An 8,113-nucleotide genomic window follows, 5' to 3' on the forward strand; every position below is an offset into this window, starting at 1 on the left:
TTAAACGATGCCCAATTGGCACTAAGGGGCCTAAATTGTGCCAAGAAAACATCCCCCACACCATTACACCACCACCACCACCACCAGCCTGCACAGTGGTAACAAGGCATGATGGATCCATGTTCTCATTCTGTTTACGCCAAATTCTGACTCTACCATCTGAATGTCTCAACAGAAATCGAGACTCATCAGACCAGGCAACATTTTTCCAGTCTTCATCTGTCCAATTTTGGTGAGCTCTTGCAAATTGTAGCCTCTTTTTCCTATTTGTAGTGGAGATGAGTGGTACCCGGTGGGGTCTTCTGCTGTTGTAGCCCATCCGCCTCAAGGTTGTGCGTGTTGTGGCTTCACAAATGCTTTGCTGCATACCTCGGTTGTAACGAGTGGTTATTTCAGGCAAAGTTGCTCTTCTATCAGCTTGAATCAGTCGGCCCATTCTCCTCTGACCTCTAGCATCAACAAGGCATTTTCGCCCACAGGACTGCCGCGATACTGGATGTTTTTCCTTTTCACACCATTCTTTGTAAACCCTAGAAATAGTTGTGCGTGAAAATCCCAGTAACTGAGCAGATTGTGAAATACTCAGACCGCCCGTCTGGCACCAACAACCATGCCACGCTCAAAATTGCTTAAATCACCTTTCTTTCCCATTCTGACATTCAGTTTGGAGTTCAGGAGATTGTCTTGACCAGGACCACACCCCTAAATGCACTGAAGCAACTGCCATGTGATTGGTTGATTAGATAATTGCATTAATGAGAAATTGAACGGATGTTCCTAATAATCCTTTAGGTGAGTGTATAATATATATATATATATATGTATATATATATAGAGGGAGAGAGATTATTTTTTTTTTAATTCCACAAGTTTTGTGTTCCTACTTGAACTATGGCATTTGAAGTAAAACCATAATGATAAAATGTATCATGATTTTACTACAGTAAGCATATTTTAAGCATATTTGTAATATACTAGTGTAATAATAAAGGACAATGAAAACTATGGTAACAAAAATATTTTTTTTGTGGTTTCTCTGTTTTACTACAAAAACGTCATGGTTTCTTTCATAAACTCTGTTCCCTGATGAAGGGAACGAGACGTCGTGTCGATGTAGTGACACTAGATGTCGCTCTTGAGAGCCCCGAACACCTCCTATTCTTTGAGAAAAGGCAAATTTGAATTGGTGAGTGGAATTTGCATGCCACTCCCCCGGACATACAGGTATACAAGGAGCTGGAATGCCCACTCCATTCAGGTTTTGTGCTGATGAGCCGAGACAAGGTCCAGCCATTTCAGCGGCTAGTACAGTGTTGTGGCAAGAGGGACACAATGTGACATTCGATGTAGTGACACTAGTGGTCCCTATAGAAAAACGCCACAACAGCTGAACCGTGTTACATGAACTGCTGATGCAGGTGCAAGCAGGCTGCTGCGTGCATAATAGCAGGTGCATCAGACTGCACGTAACCTCCCCCAATGCCTAAAAAAACGTAATGTAGTTCCCCACATCCCTGGGGGGGGGGGGGGGCGACGTAACTAGCATGGGAGCAGGCTGTGCCAGCCACAGCCTTTTCTCTCTATGTTTTCTCTCCACAGAGTATTAGAATTGGCTGGGGCCATCTAACGCTTTCATTCACTTTTATGGAAGGCGTTCTTATTCTTTCCTATTCTTTCAGGGAGAAAAGACCAAGTGGAGACCATATCCTGCCCAAAAGGGGAGGTCAACATGTGGTAATATGACACATGGGCTCAGCAGCCACACGTGGAAGAGGTGCGGTGGTAGATCCTGCCATAAAAGGGGGTTGGGGGTACTCTACAAATACAGCGACCAGGGGCAGAGAGAGCTCCGTAATACTGAACATAAAAACCCACTGTGTCCTGAATCGCGAAGCTGAGTCGGATGGTTCTGGCCAGCCACCGCGACGGGTTGGAAAGCGTTAGCCATGCGTCCAAGCTCCAGGCTCCGCTTGCTTCGGCCCGAGGCGGCTGTGCTGAGGGGGAGCTCAAAGCACTTACTTTGCTCTGCGAAACCGTCATAGGGCGGGTTAGCGACTGAGGAGGAGGGCCTCTTGGGCCATCCTCGAGACTCGTCACAACCGGCGGGTCGTAGGAGTGGCGGGGAGGCCACGTTCGCGGGGCCCTGGCTGCGATTACTCGGTGTCTGTGGACCAAAGGAGTGAGGAAAACGCTCTAATTTTGACAATGTGAGTACCGCAGCCCATGCAGCAAGTGCCGGCCCGAGAGAAGGGAGGCGTCAGCTTCCTGTGGGGGGGCTCTACGCTAGAGCCGAGAACTAGGCTCGGGTTGAGGCGGAGCTACCTGGGCTTTCGCAGCGGCAGGGGTCGCTGAGCCGCATCGGGGCAAGATGTGGGGGATGGCCTCCATCTGCTTCTTCACCACCAAGAACTGATGGTTAAAGTCCTCAACGGTGTCGCCGAAAAGTCAGATCTGGGAGATGGTCGTGTTGAGAAAGCGGGCTTTGTCGGCATCTCTCATCTCGACCAGATTCAGCCAAAGGTGGTATGAATTCACTCCCCATGCTCATTGGCGAGGCTTGGGGTCGCTGACCGTGTCGTTGGTTCACCGGATGTCCATCCTTTGACCACATTTGGTAGGAACTAATCATTGCATACTGGGAACACCCCACAAGACCTGCCGTTTTGTAAATGATGTGACCCAATCGTCTAGCCATCCCAATTTGGCACTTGTCAAAGTCACTCAGATTTTTAGGCTTGACCATTTTTCCTGCTTTCCAACTCATGAAATTCAAAAACTGACTATTCACTTGCTGCCTAATATATCTATGTAATATAATGTATTACTATCTATGTAATATAAAATATGTTGTATTCACTTCAAGTTAAGAACTCTTAATCTTTGTCCAGAAAAGATAATTGGTGTTTCTGTGAAAGGTCAAGACTTTTTTATTTGTACAGCACTTTTCACAACACACATCGTTTCAAAGCAGCATTATCATGCATTAACAGAAAATGAAACTGTTATATCTAAAAAGTCTTCGAGTGATCTTTGTATTATATATGATTGTACTTAAAGTGAAATAAACTAAGAAGATCATATTCTCAGTTATCAAATAAATCTAACAGCAGTTCTCTGAATGAAAACCCACCTGTAGCCTTTCATTTTTGTAATAATGAAGATCTTTGTGTGTCTGATATGCAAACATCCATCAAACTCAGTTAGGAACATTTACATTTGGCCTACAGGGCAACCAGGTCTACAAATAACATCCATATGTATGAAGCTGATTTCATAATGGACATAACATTCAGTGTAAAATAACTGAAATTAAATTCATGTCTGTATTACTGTCTATTTTATCCAAAGAACACTTTTTTTCCCCCTCTTTACTGTCACCATTTTGCCATTGTAAAATAGACAGACAGACAAACTTTTGGATAATCTTTTAGTTTTCTCTATTTGTTTGTAGATTTATTAAGAATGGAAAGTGATTAAAAATACATAGGCAAAAAGGGGATTGAGAATGAAAGGATGAAATATATTTAATTATTTGGCATGTTAGGCCAGCAGAGGCTTTTCTGGCCCAGAGAATTCGCCACTGTTGAAATGTATCACAGCTTAATTCAGCACATCAAATACAATATGAATAAAAAATATATATTTTCAATAAATAATTGTATCATATGTATTTTCTTCACCACTATATTGACATTTTAAAAAGGAAAATCGTAAAACGTTTTTCGCTGGGTCTCAGGAACTTGACATCTTAACAGCTTGTAAAGTAAAATAATGATTTAATATTTATAATGACAGGGCCGCCTGCAAATATGACAATACATAAAAATAGTAGTTCACACTTTAAATATATCTTATAAAATGATTTTGTCAACATTTTCAAAACTCTGTTGTTGCTGTGGGCAAGAATGTAATGTAATGGTGATTGAGAGCTATCTCAAAAGCCTGTTGTATCATATTTGATATATGGATTTCAAAAGGGGATTTTCAGCAAAATTATATTCAACATTTTCAACAAGTTGCTTACTGTATATTTAGAAAATACTCATTTTAAAATATCATTAACAATATAATTATTACTGTCACTTTTACTTTCTTAACATAAGCTGTCATTTATCCCAACATGAGTCACTTTTCGCGCAAGTCCACCACCATTTTAAATAGATCGATATAAACACAGAATCCACTTTTTCAAAACATAACCACTAGATGGTGCTATAAACATGTGAAACATACATACCATTGGTTGTTTGGCCCATCAGCTTGAACAGAGAGTGAATCAGGAGCCGTTAAACATTGTGTATCATATTTGATACAAACGGCTGGAAATCTTCATTAGAGGGGCACCTACAGTATAATGTACAAACAGTTGGTTGAAAAGATTGTCTTGGTCAAGTTAATTTTCTACATAACAAATGAGTAAACTTTTTTAATTTACAGGTTTACAGTATGCCATTTATAGAGAATTTAGCAAACAATTCAGAAAGAAGTGAAAGGAGGAAAAAAAAACATTTGTCTATGATGAGATCTGTGCTACTATAGTAAACAGTCCATGTTGCATTCTCCACTCCCACTGTTGTTATAAACGCTTGTTAGTTGCATTCATACAGGCACTGCAGATTGTCACGACAACGCTTGCCCAGTGGGGAGTGGAGGCTCCATCCCCAGTCGGTCCAGCTGATCTGAGAACGGTTCACAAGGCCCAGGTAGACCTGTTTGCCTCTTAAGAAACCTCCCACTGCCCGCTCTGGTATGCCCGAACAGAGGCTCCCCTCGGGGCAGACGCATTGGCACACAGCTGGCCCACAGGGCTGCACAAATATGCATTTCCCCCAGTGAGCCTTCTTGCACAGGTGCTGTGCAAGGTCAGGGAGGACGAGGAGCAAGTCACTCCCTATTGGTGGTGGCCCCACCAATGTGGCCCCCTATTGGCCCACTCGGACTTGGTTCTCGGATCTCACGCTTCTCGCGACAGCCCCTCCCTGGCAAATTCTCCTGAGGAAGGACCTTCTTTCTCAGGGACGGGGCACGCTCTGGTACCCGCACCCAGACCTTTGGAACCTCCTCGTCTGGCCCTTGGACAGGATGCGGAAGGTCTAGCCGGTCTACCATCGAGGGGATGGGAGGCTGTCCCCCTCCACCCTCAAGGTGTATGTCGCCGCCGTCGCGGCTCACCACGACACAATAGACGACAAGTCTCTGGGTAAGCCCGACTTAATTATCAGGTTCTTAATTATAAAGGCGCCCGGAGGCTAACTCCCTTCCGGCCAAGCCTGTTCCCCTCCTGGGATCTCAAGGTGGTCCTCACGGGCCTCTGGAGACCCCCCTTCGAGCCGCTAGATTCAGCTGAACTCAGGGCTCTCTCTCTCAAAACGGCCCTGCTGATAGCGCACGCCTCCATCAAGAGGGTCGGGACCTGCAAACATTCTCTGTCAGCTGACATTTGCCTGGAGTTCGGTCCGGCAGACACATACGTGATCCTAAGACCGCCGACCAGGCTACGTGCCCAAGGTTCCTACCACACCCTTCGGGATCAGGTGGTGAACCTGCAAGCGCTGCCCGGGAGGAGGCAGACCCAGCCCTTTCATTGCTGTGTCCGATACGTGCTTTGCGTATCTATCTGGACCGCGACGCAGAGCTCTAGACGTTCTGAGCAGCTCTTTGTCTGCTTCGGGTGACAGCAGAAAGGGAACGCTGTCTCCAAACAGACGCCGCCCACTGGGTTGTCGACGCCATTTCACTGGCTTATCACACCCAGGCCGTGCCCCCTCCTTGCGGGTCCGAGCTCAGTCAACCAGGAGTGTTGCGTCCTCATGGGCACTGGCAAGGGGCACCTCCCTAGCAGACATCTGCAGAGCAGCAATGGTGGGCAACACCTAACACTTTCGCAAGATTCTACAATCTCCGAATTGAGTCAGTATCATCCCGTGTTCTCTCAGGTCCGAGCCCGTGGAACTCAGTAACACGCTGACGATCTGGCCGGGTGAATCGCTATGCCTAGCCCTTTCCCTCTGCCGAGGTAAAATAGTGCGCCTTTGTTCCCAGGAGACCCCATCTTTCGGATCCCTGGTTGATTCCTCCCTAGCCTTTTGGGTCTGCAGTTCAGCGCAGGAACTCACCGACCCAAGCCACTATGGGTACTCAATCTACCCTGTACTGGAATAGGTGCTCCACAGGTTAAGGCCTCCTGTTCGGACTCCCCTGTGTGTAATTCCGCGGTACTGTCCCCTCACGAGAGGACTCCCGTGTCTCCCTTAGACAGTTCCAGCTGCCTCGGTCGCCGTGCTGTAGCTTCTCCCCTCCACAAGGCTGGATCTACCACCGCGCCAACTTTCCCACATAGGACCTAAGCGGCCAGGTGATGTATTCGCAACTCTTTGCCTCCCCTGCAGGGTAGGTGTGGTCTCCGCAGGGTCTTCTTCCCCTGAAACAATAGGAAACGGGGTAAGACCCCCTTCCCTTAATTCATGTAAGGGCCCCGGCCATAGTTGCTCTATGCGAGAAACATAGAGAGAAAAGAGGCCCAGCCAGGCTTGGCCTGTTCCCAGGTTGGCAAGCATCACCTTGTTCCCCTCACTAGGGTAACCAGAAGGATTCTGATGACTTTAATGGGGCATTGGGGAAGGGACTGTGCAGCCTGATACAGCTGGTCGCCTTTGCACGTAAGAATACCTGCCCGCTCCTGTATCAGCAGTTCACGTACACGGCTCAGTGCATGGCATGATTGAAGTGGGACCACTAGTGTCGCTTCTCCGACAGAAGGGGAACGTCTAGGTTACGTATGTAACCTCCGTTCCCCGATGGAGGGAACGAGACGTTGTGTCTTCCCCGCCACGTCGCTGAGCCGAGCCACTGTTGTGGCCGGACCATTTCCGGCTCCTCAGAAAAATCCTGAATGAACTCCCGTATTCGTCCCGCTTAAATGCCCATATGTCCGGGGGCGGGACATGCAAATACCGTCTGCCAACTTCTCATTGGCCTTTTTTCATAGAACAGAGGTATATATCGGCGCTCAAGAGAGACCCCTAGTGTCGCTTCTCTGACACGACGTTTCGTTCCCTCCATCGGGGAACGGAGGCTACATACTTAACCTAGACGTTAGTCATGTACAGTTATTGTAGTAAACCCATAGCTCATTTTGTAAGGGAATCTACAACTTTGGAAAAGCAAATATAACTGGAATTTATGTAGATCTACACAGAATATATTAGAGTAGCAGTGAGGCAGTTGTATTCTAAATGTGTTAAGGCTACTGTTTTAAAAAATATATATAGATTTATTTTTTTCTAAAAAATGCCACAGTTATTTTTGTATATATTAGAAGCTAACAATTGTTTAACCTGTGTTGACTGTAGCATTACTACAAATATCACAGTTACGCTTTTAGGTAAGACATATGGTAAAGTGTAAATGGGATTTAAGTTATATACAGTACTATTGTTTTACTGCTTTCATTGATTCAGCCATGGACTTTTGAGACAAGAAGCCACAGGCAATTTCAGTCAGGAGGAGGCAGTATTTGATTCCATGAGTTAATGAGCCCTGGGTGTGTCTGACTGGTAGTCTGTCCTTTGTTGACTATACAGTTTTTAAAGACCAGACTGCCATACCAGTTTCTAAGGTGTGGTTCATCTTGTTTATTGCCAAAGTGTAATCAGACTTAAATGAATGTAGATTTGGAAATAAAAAACCTAAAGGAATCTCTGTTACGGTTATCTTCTTTACTAATTTCTTATTAAACAATACAGTGGTCGCCACACATATTGCCACCCTTTTTAAATATGAGCAAAGGAGGCTGTCAAAAATATGTCTTTATTGTTTATCCTTTTGATTATTCATTCAAAATATTTGACAAAAATATAATTTTTTTGATAAAATATGTGTTGTGTTTGCAATTGTTTGATGTCCATTAGAGGATATCTTTGTGAATATTTTGAATGAATGTTCAAAATGATAAACAATAAAGACATATTTTTCACAGCCTTCAATGCTCATATTTACCAAAGGTGCAAGTATTTTGACCTTGAAGGTAATTTGAGCTTTTCTCATGCTTTTATGGTCCACCATGGTTTTTTTTTGACCAGGTTTTGATTTACAGGCGGTTAACAAGGCTCCT

The sequence above is a fragment of the Xyrauchen texanus genome, chromosome 26 (genome assembly GCF_025860055.1).
Source record: "Xyrauchen texanus isolate HMW12.3.18 chromosome 26, RBS_HiC_50CHRs, whole genome shotgun sequence".
Taxonomy (NCBI): domain Eukaryota; kingdom Metazoa; phylum Chordata; class Actinopteri; order Cypriniformes; family Catostomidae; genus Xyrauchen; species Xyrauchen texanus.